The sequence below is a fragment of the Amia ocellicauda genome, chromosome 8 (assembly GCF_036373705.1).
Source record: "Amia ocellicauda isolate fAmiCal2 chromosome 8, fAmiCal2.hap1, whole genome shotgun sequence".
NCBI classification, from domain to species: Eukaryota; Metazoa; Chordata; class Actinopteri; order Amiiformes; family Amiidae; genus Amia; species Amia ocellicauda.
Genome location: NC_089857.1, coordinates 82501 through 95000, shown reverse-complemented (window position 1 = coordinate 95000; position 12500 = coordinate 82501).

The window sequence follows — 12500 nt, the reverse complement described above, 5'->3', positions numbered from 1 at the left end:
ATGTGGTTGTTTCAGAATGGTTACGGGAACAAGACGCCTATACCTTACATAAACCTCTCAGGATTAACTTTAAAAGAAACCGCGTATATGCAACTGACATAGACTCACAATGGCAAATGGATCTAGTCGATATGTCAAATTTATCAAAACATAACAATGGTCACAAATTTATGTTGATGTGTATCGATGTGTTATCAAAATATGCCTGGGCTCGCATTCTACATAATAAAACAGGTCGGGCGGTGACAAGGGCCTTTGAGGATATATTGTCCCAGGGACGATGTCCTAAAAAACTGCAGACTGATAAAGGAAAAGAGTTTCTCAACAGAGAATTTCAGAATCTACTGAAGAGACACAAAATACATCATTTCACCACCGGTAATGAGCTTAAGGCATCGGTGGTGGAGAGGTTTAACCGCACCATAAAGACCAAAATGTGGAGATATTTTACAGCGGTCAACACGTTCAAGTATTTTGATAAAGTTCAGGATTTTATCGATGCTTACAACCAAGGGTATCACGCCAGTATTAAAATGAAGCCTATAGATGTTGATCAAAGTAATTCTTTTAAGGTCTATAAAAAATTATACGGCCCATTTATTAAGAAGGGGAAAACTACTTATAAGTTCAACATCGGCGATGTGGTTCGCGTTTCAAAGCTAAGGAGTACTTTTGCCAAAGGTTATGAACAAACATTTTCTGACGAATATTTTACAGTTACCGAACAGGTGGCTAGAGACCCCCCCGTGTACCGGTTAAAAGACTATGACGGGGAGGCTATAGAAGGAACGTTTTACGAAGCCGAGTTACAAAAAATTATTGTGGGTAAAGACATTGTATACAGAGTTGAAAAGATATTAGCTGAGAAAACCCAGAACCGGAAAAAATATGTGTTGGTGAAATGGCTTGGATGGCCTGAAAAGTTCAATAGTTGGGTCCCGGAACAACAGGTTTGTGATATTCAAGCCTTATAACAACATGCCCGCGGGTGTGGTGGGGGCATTACTTTCGATACTCAAGATGGAATCAGGAGGCTTCTACGTGACTCTACCCAGTAACGCCTCTCTCGATATATACCCTAAAAATGAAATATCCAGTTACACGGTACAATTTGGAAAATCTATAGATCTAAGGGGTTCGTGGGAAGTGGGGTTGGCGGAAATACAGTATCCTTACACTTGGGCTGTTTTACAAGATAAGGATGCCACCTTCGCCATTTTTGATGATGTTAAAAAGAGTCAATGGACATTCACGATACAAGGAGGTTATTATGACAATGTGGATACAATATTAGATGAGATGCATAAACAGTTCTCAGAAGGCACCCCCAACATCAAGCTATATTACAACCCTATTAAAAACAGAGTGTACAAGGTGTCAAAACCTTGTATTAGCATTCAAACCAACGGACAACTGGGGCGTATATTAGGGTTCTATTCTGACACAGAGAGCAGGTTCTCAGAAGTGGTGGCACCCTTCCCGGCTGACATCAGGGGCGGCTTTTACACTCTTTATGTGTATACGGATATCATAACACACCAGAGGGTCGGGGATAGCTATGTCCCCCTTTTGAGAAATGTACTTATTAAAGGTAAAAGCAATGACATGGTCACAATTACTTATGACAAGCCACACTACGTACCAGTCTCAAAGACCCACTTTGACAACATCACGATCGAAGTAAAATCGGATCAGAATATCAACGTACCCTTCCGCTTCGGTAAAGTTATTGTCAAACTACATTTTCGACCCCTGAAACAGTGTGTACATTATTAAAATGGCTACCTCGAGGGGTTATGTAGATCCTAGCGCCTATGTGGATTATTACAAGATGCAAGCCGGGAACGGCTTGCCCGGTTTTGTAGGAGCCCCCACAATGTATGGAGCCGGTCTAGGAGGACTCTTTCGTGGTCTCTTTAGAATGGCCGTACCCCTGCTTAAGAGAGGCTTTGCTATAGCCAGACCCCACTTGAAATCAGCGGCTAAAAATATTGTTAGTGACGTGTTCACCAATGTTATGAACCGGGCAGCTAGCCATGAGCAGCAGGAGGGTTCGGGTCTCATGGTAATGGCGAGGAGGGGGGGTAAAAGAAGAAACAGTATGTGTCCACCAGGGCGACGAAGATCCGTGGCTAACAAAAAACGAAGAATCTCTCATTCTCCAACATATCGTGGAAACACTCGGAGAAGGAAGCAGCACAAGAAAAAACCTGCAAAAAGAAAGTCTCAAAGAAAGACAAATAGAGCCTCAGGATACATCTTTTAAAAATGTCTTTTGTCCACAGTCTATCGGAAGAATGCGTCAAATCAGAACTGGATCTGTTTACAGTTCCATACACTCAAACGAGTATAGATAAGAGCATATATGTAGAGATACCCCCTCTTTCCGCAATTTCAGATACGGCCCCTCTGGAGTTTTTTATAGCTGGCAATGGCGAGGATTATATTGATTTGAATAACACATTTATTTTAATGAACTGTAAAGTGACTGATGAGGATGGCGATGCAATCGAGAAGACGGCCAACGCTGGGGTCATCAATTACCCGGTGGCCACCATGTTTTCACAGGTGGATGTGACCCTGGGAGATCGGCTCATTAGTCAAAGCAGCAATACTTACCCCTATAGGGCCATGATGGAGTGTATCCTTAATTATAGTGAGGAGACCCTAAGCAAACAGTTCAGCCCCGGCCTTTTCTTCAAAGACACCCCGGAAGCTATGGACGACCAGGATCCAGAGGGACTCAATAAGGGTTTGCAAAAAAGAACGGCCTTTTCAACAGAAGGGAGGACCTTTGAGCTAATGGGACATATCCATGCAGACATATTTTTCCAAGAAAAACTCATGCTCAACGGGGTAGACATTAAAATTAAAATGATCCGTAGTAAAAGTGCTTTTTGTCTGATGACCCCTGATACTGAAAAATATAAACTGACCATATTATCGGCCTCGCTGTTTGTGAAAAAAGTATCCGTCTCCCCGGCGGTTAAACTAGGACATGCGCAGGCTTTAATGACGGCAAACGCCAAGTACCCGATCGAAAGAGTCTATATGAAAGTCCACAGTATCCCCGCCGGGACACGGGTGATGAACCAGGAAAATCTGTTTCTAGGACAGCTCCCAAAACAGGTTATTATAGGTCTCGTGGATAATGATGCATTTACCGGGGTTTACAACAAGAACCCCTTTAACTTTAAACATTATAACGCAGAATTTATAGCACTGTACGTCGATGGTTTGCAGGTTCCATCCAGACCTTTTCAACCTGACTTTGAAAACGGCAACGCGGTTCGTGAATATTACAGTCTAGTACTGGCTACGGGTCGCCATCTCAAGGATCAACCTCTGCTGATCGATCGCCGGGAATACTGCAGCGGTTACACCCTGTACGGTTTCAACCTGACCCCTGACGAAGAGTGTGGACAACATTTTTCACTGATGAAGACGGGCAATATGCGTTTGGAGATGCGTTTCAAGCAGCCTCTACCACGCACTGTAAATATGGTCGTGTATGCTGTGTTTGACAACATTATTGAGGTGAATCAGAGGAGAAACGTTCTGTATGATTATTATTAAAATGAACACCAGAGAGCTCAACCACATCATGAATGCCCTGGCCGGCTCACGGAAAGTGTTTCAAGGAGTCTACGCCTGCGACCAGCTGCCTAAATTTAAGATCAAGAATTTACCTGCAATGTACATAATCAACACACACCCTAAAAATATGCCCGGAGAACATTGGCTGGCTATTTATCTAAGGGAGGACCGCCGTGGGGAATTTTTTGATTCCTATGGAAACCCCCCGGATTTCAAACCTTTCCCTCGGAAGATCAATAACTTTCTGCTCAACAACTGTCAAGAAACCATTTACAGCGGTCGTCAAGTACAAAGTCTTCAGACCTTCACTTGTGGTCAACACTGTGTGTTTTTCTTATATCATAGATCTAAAGGAAGGTCATACCCCGATATTATGTCCTTGTACAGTGAGGATTTAGGCCAAAATGATAAAAAAAGTGGCAGAGTTTGTCAGGACACTGTGGACCCCCCCTTATAACACAATTACTTACGACCCTAGCCAGCCATGTATACAGATGGGGTGTTCTTGTGAGGATTTTAAAAGATGTCATGCGTGTTAAAGTGAAAAAATAATGAAAACAGCCTTTGAATCATTAGTTTTGTTTTTATTCAACACAAATCTTATACAAAGCAGGGTTATGTTATAAATAAATGTACAACATTTGAAAATAAAAATAAAAAATAAAAAAAATTGTTTGTCGGTTCCTTATTTACAGGGGAGACAAATAAAAACATGAGATTAATAAGCTTCCCAACGATGGATAGATCCTGAGGATGGTTGCTCAGCACGGTCAGAGTAATGAGATATCGGCGTCAGATCAGTCGCCACCTCTTTACACAGACGGATTTTTTGTCGCGTTTCCTGGTTAGGGACTGTTGATTGGGGCATGTTCAGACAGGCCATCGCCTGTAGGAAAGCATTCCAGCCTACAGGTCGGCGACTATCGGGTACCTTATTAGTGCTAGTGACACTCTTCAACAAATCAAACATGTGTGAACCTTTGATCAGTTGTCCTTTAAAAACAAATTCACCCTGTTCATTCCAAGTCGTTACCCGCGGTTTCTGAACCATTTTGTGCAGAATATATTCTGCATGTCTTCTGGTTCTGGCCGGCATGTTTCTCAAAACATCCGTTACAACATCTCCCTCTGAACTCTCAACAGGTTCGGGCACCGCAACATCTTTATCAACCGTACCCCCCGCATCAGCCCCAGAACCATTTTCTTGAGAGGCCATGGTTAAAGTTAAAATGTTTTGATCTTTTTCACCCTGTATAACCAGACGGAGGTAGCGCTGTAACGTGTTGCTATACATCTGGGCTTTGGAATACTGATTTAAATCGGCCCTGGCCAGTATAGCTTTCATTTCAGAGTCAAGGTTGTTTTCGGGCCGTTTGTCTAATGGGCTCTGGCCCGACAACATTTTTTCTCAGTTTCTCAAGCTGCTCCTGAGGGATCAAAAACATTTTCTGAGCATATTCCATTATTAACCCACTCTGGAAGCTAGAAGACTGGTTAGGAAAGGCACGGCTATGCTCAACAGCGGTCCTATAAAACCTCCAGTTTGATTAATCTTCTTTCTTTTTCTTTTAATAGAATACTTCTTATTAGCGATGATCTTGATAACCGCTTTTTGTTTTTTGAGTTTAGAATGTTGAGAAGGGGTTAGGGGTATATTACCGCGTAAGATGTTAAAAGCTATTTCACACAGGGTCTCGATCAAATCCGAGGGGGCCCCTGCCAGCACAGCTTTCCTATGGCGCGGGCTCCCCTCAAATAACATTTGCAAAAGCGGCAGATTTCTTTTAATCCGAACAGACATTCTTATTTATTTCCTTTTCTTTAGCACATACACTGCCGGCCAATCGGGCGGGCACAAACCTGTTCTGAGGCGAAAGTCTTCTGGGGTTTGTGCTTTTAAGTCCACAATCAAGTACCCGTAGGGTTTTTTGGTGGCATCCTCAAATGCCTCCAAAAAGAACTTGGTCTGGTTAGGGTACATTTGACGAGCCAAGACGGTGACCTGTAGTTTATCTCTGGGGTTTTTTAAAAGAATTATATAATTGGCATTTAAATTAATAGTGCGGCTTTTTTTACCTTGAAAAAATAGATTTTGAACTAAATAAATAATACTTAAATTCCTATGATGAGTGTACTTTGTGAAAGCTTTTTCCACTTCACTGTTGTCACCGGCCTGCTCCATCAGGTCATCAAGGATCACTAGATTAGTTTGTCCGGGCGGGAACAGGTCATCGTCACACAACGAGGCGGGGAGACCTTGCACAAATTTCAGATTATTTTTTTTTGATGCCAAATCATCGTAGAGAGGTTGCCAGCAAGAGTAACACCACACTATGTTGTCAAGAGCTTGGGACACGGTTGCGTCCACATCTTCTATGATGTTCTTTATAAGATAGCTCTTACCCGAATTGGAGGGACCGGCTATAATACAGGAGAAAGGGTGTTGAAGTCGGTTATCAAAACCACTGCTAATATCCATAAGGCAGAGTGGTATAATCAGTCTTCAACACTCTTTTATTGTACACCACCCTGAACCGTTTGTTTAGTGATCTATTTTCCAATGTGTACCCCTTTTTATTGCGATAGATCTGATTTCCGGCTGTAATAATCTCGCGAGGAGGCGCGTCTTTCTCGGTTACAAAACTTTGTACCAGGGTCGTCAGAGACTTGATGTTAATGAGCTTGTTGTTACAATGGTTCAGAGTGAAACCCTTAACTTTCATACAGGTCTTACCCGCAGCCGTTCTGTATGCGTAAGTCTTAGGACCCCCTGAAACAAACTCCACTATGTGGTCCTGAGGATCTAGCTCGCTCGTTAACTCCCCAAGGTAGTCCCCGAGGGGAGGGACCCAATCCCCTGGCCTGGTGACAAAGATTACAGAGTCAGTATCATGATAGAGCGTGCGTTCCTGCAGCTGATCCATTAAGTTGTACAGTTCAAGCCGGGCGTAAGCCGTGGTAAAAACCGCTATGAAAACATTAACGTTTCCCTGTTTGGTGGGGAAATCTTTAGGGGCCCTCCACTGGACCTGTGCCACGTGGTCATTTAAGAATTGAAAGTGTGATACTGCATGTTGTTTGGAAAACATAAATTCTATAAACTGTTCAGGGGTTTTAATCAAGGTTGTGTTTAGACGGTTATTTCTTTCCCCAAACTTACCCCACAGACTGTTTAAAATCAGTTTGGACATTTGTCTCTTGGCGGGGTTTACAGTTATGTTCCCCGGCTCTAGACGGATCCCTTCCTTTTCAAAATATTGCTGAACGTACCGCTCTTTGGCCACGGAGTCAACACACCATGAGGGATAGCCCGATGCCTCCTGTTTCCCTTTCAGATGCGTCATAATGTACTCAGCAAAAAGAGTATCAGATTTTTCAGAAAAATGCCAAACCTCATACACCTTACCGACTCTGTAACCTTTCTCCACCGCCTTGTTGCTACACCAGACACCCGTCAGCGCTCTCTCGTCATCACTGTGCAGACAAGAGGTATTTTGATTTTCAGTTTCCACACACGTTCTACACAGAGGGAACATCAATTTTCCCGAACACCTGTAAGGCAACACTGGTAAGAACAGCTCGCGAGGAGGGTACATGGTGACTTTGATCAAACCAAAGTACTGTCCGATTTCGAGAAAGTCACGATAAACAATGGTTGGATGCCCCACCGGGTACATTTTGGTCTTGTTGACATAAGGGTACAGACTGGTGAAATCATAGTAATCTACTCTCTCACCCTCCTTTACCTCATAATGTAAACAGAGGGCGTTGGTACGACCCCCAAATAACGCATCCCTGGGCTCTAGACGTTCAGGAAAGTCCAAGGTTTCCATAAACCGTTGTACCCCCACATCCTGTTGCTTCAGGGTCGTCCACGCGTGTTCCCAAATCACCAGCACATTCAAACCATAGGTGTTTTTTAAAGTTTCAATTCGTTCCTGGAAATCATAGTACATATCACCGCAGAGTTTTTGTGTTACGGGGTTAAAGGTGTTTGGGTCGAAGCACTGAGGACAGCCATGGTAAATACAACCAGCAAACTCATAAGCGGTACGCCGCCCGGACACGTCGCTAAAACCGTCTAAGTAGTAAGGCCCCATTTTGACTTCCCCTTGATTTAAAGCATGTCTGATGAAGATGTTATCCCGGGCACTCAGATATTCCAGCCACTGTATGGAGACAGTCGAAAAGTTCTTTTGTCTAGCACGATAGTTGTCAGAAGTGGTGACCGCTATAGTGTTTTTCTGCAAGAAATTGGATCGATACATTTTCATGCAGAGAGACGCTATGGTCACACTTTGCAAAGGGTCGAGACCCGATGTGTTGATAACCTCGGCGCGGAAACGCAAACAGGCTTCTTTAAGGATCACCACATCATTTTTACAATAAGCGGCCATCTCTTCTCGGAAATCAAAAACACCTCCCTTAACCGTATTGTACCATTTAAAGAATTCCTCCCTCTCATGAGACATCATAGTATCAACCCCATAATAAGAGGCGGGCGGGTAGGACCCTCGATAATTTTGAGTGTCCTTAGTATTAAAAAAATGGCAGAACCAACCTTTCTTCTGAGCCTCAAAACCCAGAGCTTTAGGCAAAGCGCTCAATTTCATGCGGAGGAAATTTAACGAGTCTATGTAACGTTGGTTGAAAGCTTCGTCGGTGAAACACATGATCTTGCTACCCTGAGCTATTATTTTTGGGGTCACCCCATTGTCCACCAGATACTTCATCAAAATGTAAGAATCATAACCCTTAGCATTGTGGGCAATAAATGTGTAATTGAGGTATTTTGGACCGCGATACCGCGTAAAGAAATCCCTGACACAACTCTCACCGCTAGCTGACCACTCACAATCCAACATGTCAATACAGTGTATATAATTAGCAACATGGACCCCGTTTTCTTGCCGGCATTCAAAATCAAAAAAGACATACCGGTTGTGCGGCGGCTCCTTTTTAACCGGCTGAATAAAGCACTGGTGTTCAGACCCCGGGGTTAAATCAGCATTACAGATCCTACATCTCGGCTCCAGACATTTGTGTGGTTTAACCTCATGAAAACGGTACTGGAGGCAACACTGCGGGCAATATTTAGTTTGATCACAATAACTCCGTTTTTTAACCCCCTCAGCAGCGGCCCTCTGTACCTTATGTTCGGAAAAACAGAACGCGGAGAGACAAATCCTTAAGCAATCTTTACATCGGATGGTAGGGGCCAAACCCTTACGACATTGCGGATTGAAACAGACGTTACAGTAACCGTCACAGCGGTGCTTAAGCTTATCATTGAAGGCCTTATAACACCAATGACAAACATACGAACAACCCAAAAAAGCCGTCAAACTCTTTATTCCAAAGTAATGACTATCACTTAGGAAGAGAAACAGTGTCTGTGTATGGGTTTCAGGATGTGTCTGAAATTTCACAAATACTTCCTTTACCTCACAACGGTACCACACAACAATTTTTAAAGACAACAACTCCTCAAACATGGTAATGTCTGAAAAGGCAACCATCTGTTGAGAGTTTAAGCCGGCCCTCTGGTGAAGCATTAAAGCCTCTTGCATAGCTTGGGGTTCAGGCATGTCGGGGGTGAGTAGTTTTATTAAACTGTAAGCAAAACAGAGCTTATTGTCCCCATTGGAACTCACCACTAATTGCCTGAGCTTGTTCCTAATTATGTCGTTCTTCAAGCATTTCGACAGTCTTCTAAGTGCCCCACCCTCAGGGTTACGAACCACATTCATTACCAGAGACAGACTTTCATCCGCTAAGATGGATGCGTTACTTTGCAATAACGCTTCGATTTTAGCCAGAAATTCATCAACATCTAAATTATCTCCACTCAGCATTACAGATAGGTTGCTAAACAAATCATCCCCTCTGAGTTCTAACTGTACAACATCTCGAGGTCTGACCCTTTCAGCAACCTGTTCAAGCATGTTTTGCAAGGCCTCGTGTATGTTGACAAATATTTCTGCATAATTGTCACAATTTAAAAGTTCTGCAAAATTAAAACGCTGAATCATTTCAAAATTGTTATAGGCCGGTCTATCTATAATCACGGGATCACTGGTACTCTTGGCCACATCATCATTTTGAACAAAGCCTTCAACCCCTACATTCTCACAGAGCATGTCCTCCACAACCTTATCAGTCTCAGAACCCTCCACATTCCGAACACCCCCACTGCTGATATCTACAAAACCCCCTTTTTGAGGAGGCTCATTTAAAGCCTGTAAAAGTCCTTCAAAGATATCCAACCGGTTAATGTCAAGACCCTCCTCTATAGTGACGGCTGCTTCTGCCGCCGTACTGTGTTCTAATTGTCTCAAATCATTTATAATAGGGGCAGAATTTGGTCGGGGTAGCGTCTCCAAAGCCTCCACCATTTCAAACAAATCGGGGTGAACTAGGGGTTGAACTTCTATAAGCTCTATCGTTGGGAGGTGGTTATTTAGATCATTGACCATCTGTAACAGGTCGGGGTTCACCGGTAAGTCTGTTAATTCACATTCTATCGGGGGTGATTGGGGGTTATTTAAATCATTTATCATTTGTAATAGTTCCTGGTTCATTGGGACATCAGAGGAGTTCACAACAGGGCCGGGGATGTTCTCTCGGGAAGGTCTTTTTGGGGCCCTAACTTGATCATAATCCTTTAGTTTGTGAGTTCTTTTACCAAGTCCGGACATTTTTTTATTTATTTCTTATTTTTCCAACAACCCACAATAGTAAGGCGTTTTGTATCTATTAAAACATTAAATACGGTACAATTCGTTAGTAAGGGTATTAATAAGGGTGTTTTGGCTCTCTATCACAAGGTTTTGCCCCACTAACACAAGTCTTTGATTTAGTAACAAAGTACGTAGCAACTCATGCCGACCTTCAGGAAGTAGCTCCGGGGGATGGTGTCCTGGCTCAGCTTCAAAGGATGGTCGCTCCGGTAAATCTCGGTCGAAGGAGGCAGGGAGCGAGCGTATACTCACGGACGGAGACCAAGAAGGCCTTTGCGGTGACACCCTGGCCAATCGCGGTGTACTGTTCAGCGTTTCTGTAGCCAAGAAACGGGGATGGGGGGACGATGTTGAAACCAGTCCGTCGTTGGGTGGTGTGTCAACCCTGACTGACGGCGACCCCTGAGGTTGTTGGTTGCCTGTATTTGTTCCGACCGACAATGCGTCGGGCTGAATCTGGGTTGTTGAATTACCCCCAGAAGGCTGTGGCCTGAGTAGATGTTGGGGGGTCTCCAAGACCACCGTGGGGGATCCTCTCGGTGATCTCTCCGGGGAAGATGTTTGATCCCACTTAGACGGGGTAATTGTCCTCAATAGCTCATCCACAGAATGACTATCCCAAGAGTCTTGGGAAGAATAAAAATATACATTACATTTACATCTTTAAACGGCGACAGAAATCAAACTTAAAACAACATATCCAGGACCTTCAAAACCTTTAGCTTTTTTAGACCTTTGAAAATAGGCTTAGACATTCACTACAACGCCTTATTATTTACAGACAATATATTTATTAGGACTTGATAATAAATGTAAAACAGAGAAGCCTCTGTAAATAAACGGTTTCTTAAATGTTTCTTTAAAAACTGTAATATTGTTAATAAAACTTTTTATACACACACACACCACATTTCATTTTTAAACGAACCTTCCAAGTGTAAACGCTTCCTGATCCCGGGACTTCCTGTTTCACAAACGTTTTCACGATCTGTTTAAATATTAAATACAATGAATACCTTCAAGCCTTTTCCTACAGCCACTTTAAAACAGAAGTATAATTGCGGAAGATAAGCCAAACAACTTACTAAAACCTTTCGGACAGCTTTACTTCCTAACCAGACGGTAGGACAATCGGTCATTTCTAAACACATGCCCCAGAAACAAGCCTAGACCTGTCCGGACTTCTAAAGATCTTTCCCAGAACCCCCCGCCCTACAGGAAATGGGCACCCATCGCTTAAATATTAGCCCTCAACGGGCAAACAAAGCCCTTTTAAAAACATTAAAGTTTGAAAGATCTTACTTACCTCCAAAGAATAATCATTTCTTATGTTTTTCAGCTGGTTTAGCTTTTTGCACTTCTGTGGAGGTAAGAGACATGTTTAACCTTTAACCACCCCGCTTTATAAAAAGCTTTAACCTCTTACAAGCGGCAGATATATACTCACCGCTATCAGATACAGGGGCTGACGGCCTTTCAGATTCTTGAAAGGTTACGGTTCTCGAAGGTAAAACGAAACAAGACCTCGATGTGGAAGGCCTTTCGTTGTCTCGAACCACGTTTCTTAATACTGTTAGAAAGGATAATTTTTTAAAATTAACAAAACGGGCCTCAAACATCTTACAGAAACGTTATACAAACAAACAGGGGTTTAGTTCTTACCCGGTCGGCAGACAGCCTGTCTAGGGACAACCACTTCTCTTGGTTGATCCTCGGAGACATTAATCACAGGCCTTTCGATAGTTTCTGTGTAATTAAAGAGACCGGCATTAATATATATTAAAACGTTTTCATAACTCTAATGAGCCGCTTCAAAACCACACACACACCCATACATAAGAACCCATGAGCGCAAACACAAAAATCTTACCGTCGTTGTTCCAGATGATATCCTCAGCGTTGGGAATTAACTCCTGTTGACTGGCTGAAAAATAATTTTACAGAACTTAAAACAGATGTTATAACCTTATTTACAATACATGCCCACAACACGCTCTGAGTCAATGAAAATAATCTGAAGACTTACCTAAAAACTCGTTTAAATCGAAGTCGTTGATGTTGTTTCCGGACATTGTTGATCTTTAGGCTTAAATCGAAAGGTCAGTACGAGTCTGTCGAGCTGAAGACCAGACCTTCATACTTATACTGATGGCCAGATGCCGG